The following is a 2,818-nucleotide window of genomic DNA, read 5'->3' as shown; positions in this document are numbered from 1 at the left end:
ATTCTAACGCATATATACGGAATCTAGAAAAGTGGTACTGAAGAATTTATTTACAGGGCAACAATGGAGAAACAGACATAGAGAATAGACTTATGGACATGGGGAGAGGGGAGGAGAGGGTGAGATGTATGGAAAGAGTAACATGGAAACTTACATTACCATATGTGAAATGGTGAAATGGATAGCCAATGGGAATTTCCTGTATGGCTCAGGAAACTCAAACAGGGACTCTGTATCAACCTAGAGGGGTGAGAGAAGGAGATGGGAGAGAGTTTCAAAAGGGAGAGATATATATATACCAATGTCTGATTCATGTAGAGGTTTGACAGAAAACAGTAAAATTCTGTAAAGGAATTATCCTTCAATAAAAATTAAATAAATTAAAAAAATAATAACATGGCCATGAAAAGCAGTTAAAGTCAATACTGACTGAGTTTGAATCCTATTCTGCCACTTATTACCTGTGTGACCTTGGACAAGGTAATTAATATCTCTATTTTGGTTTCTTCAACTTTAGAAGAGCAGTAATTAAGTCTTCACCTCTTATCCAAATCATGAGGCTGAATATGTTTCAGAATTCAGAATTTTCCTTATTTTGGAAAGGCAATGTGGTACAACAGGACTAGAAAAGGTCAGTTTTTCATTCCAATCCTGAAAAAAGGCAATGCCAAAGAATGTTCCAAATACTGCACAATTGCACTCATCTCACATGCCAGCAAAGTAATGCTCAAAATTCTCCAAGCCCAGCTTCAAAGTATGTGAACTGTGAACTTTCAGATGTTAAAGCTGGATTTAGAAAAGGCAGAGGAACCAGAGATCAAATTACCAACATCCACTGGATCATGGAAAAAGCAAGAGAGTTCCAGAAAAACATCTATTTCTGCTTTATTGACTATGCCAAAGCCTTTGACTGTGTAGATCACAATAAACTGTGGACAATTCTGAAAGAGAAGGGAATACCAGACCACCTGACCTGCCTCTTGAGAAATTTGTATGCAGGTCAGGAAGCAACAGTTAGAACTGGACATGGAACAACAGACTGGTTCCAAATAGGAAAAGGAGTTCGTCAAGGCTGTATATTGTCACCCTGCTTATTTAACTTTTATGCAGAGTACATCATGAGAAATGCTGGGCTGGAAGACGCACAAGCTGGAATCAAGATTGCCGGGAGAAATATCAATAACCTCAGATACACAGATGACACCACCCTTATGGCAGAAAGTGAAGAGGAACTCAAAAGCCTCTTGAAGAAAGTGAAAGTGGAGAGTGAAAAAGTTGGCTTAAAGCTCAACATTCAGAAAACAAAGATCATGGCATCTGATCCCATCACTTCATGGGAAATAGATGGGGAAACAGTGGGAACAGTGTCAGAATTTATTTTGGGGGGCTCCAAAATCACTGCAGATGGTGACTGCAGCCATGAAATTAAAAGACGCTTACTCCTTAGTAAAGTTATGACCAACCTAGATAGCATATTCAAAAGCAGAGACATTACTTTGCCAACAGAGGTCCATCTAGTCAAGGCTATGGTTTTTCCTGTGGTCATGTATGGATGTGAGAGTTGGACTGTGAAGAAAGCTGAGCATCAAAGAATTGATTCTTTTGAACAGTGTATTGGAGAAGACTCTTGAGAGTCCCTTGGACTGCAAGGAGATCCAACCAGTCCATTCTAAAGGAGATCAGCCCTGGGATTTCTTTGGAAGGAATGATGCTAAAGCTGAAACTCCAGTACTTTGGCCACCTCATGCGAAGAGTTGACTCATTGGAAAAGACTCTGATGCTGGCAGGGATTGGGGGCAGTAGGAGAAGGGGACGACAGAGGATGAGATGGCTGGATGGCATCACTGACTCGATGGACGTGAGTCTGAGTGAACTCCAGGATTTGGTGATGGACAGGGTGGCCTGGCATGCTGCAGTTCATGGGGTTGCAAAGAGTTGGACACTACTGAGCAACTCAAGTGAACTGAACTGAAAGCTCAACATTCAGAAAACTAAGATCATGGCATCTGATCCCCTCACTCCATGGCTAATAGAAACAATGGAAGACTTTCTTCTTGGGCTCCAGATGGTGGAGCTGCAGATGGTGACTGCAGACATGAAATTAAAAGATGATTGCTCCTTGGAAGAAAAGCTATGACCAACCTAGACAGCATATTAAAAAGCAGAGACATTACTTTGCCAACAAATGTCCGTCCAGTCAAAACTATGGTTTTTCTAGTAGTCATGTATGGATGTGAGAGTTGGACCATAAAGAAAGCTGAGCAACAAAGAATTCATGCTTTTGACCTCTGGTGTTGGAGAAGACTCTTGAGAGTCCCTTGGACTGCAAGGAGCTCCAACCAGTCCATCCTAAAGGAAATCAGTCCTGAATAGTCATTGGAAGGACTGATGCTGAAGTTTAAACTCCAATCCTTTGGCCACCTGATGTGAAGAACTTTCTCATTAGAAAAGTCCCTGATGCTGGGAAAGATTGAAGGCAGGAGGAGAAGAGGACAACAGAGGATGAGATAGTTGGATGGCATCACCAACTTGAAGGACATGAGTTTGAGCAAGCTCCAAGAGTTGGTGATGGACAGGGAAGCCTGGCGTGCTACAGTCCATGGGGTCACAGAGAGTTAGACGTGGCTGAGGGACTGAACTGAACTGAAGATATATATTTTATAACAGTCACAGTAGTGTCTTGATCAGCTGCTATAATTAAATTCATTAATATTTTTCCAGTAAAACATATTACCTAAACTATGAGTGGGTTTATATCAATAAAGATAGAATTTTACTACAAAAACTTTGAATACATAGTTTTTGTAGCTGATTGCTG

The sequence above is a fragment of the Bos indicus genome, chromosome 16, assembly GCF_029378745.1.
Source record: "Bos indicus isolate NIAB-ARS_2022 breed Sahiwal x Tharparkar chromosome 16, NIAB-ARS_B.indTharparkar_mat_pri_1.0, whole genome shotgun sequence".
Taxonomy (NCBI): domain Eukaryota; kingdom Metazoa; phylum Chordata; class Mammalia; order Artiodactyla; family Bovidae; genus Bos; species Bos indicus.
The sequence above is the reverse complement of the archived record's forward strand: the minus strand, read 5'-3'. Positions refer to the sequence as shown.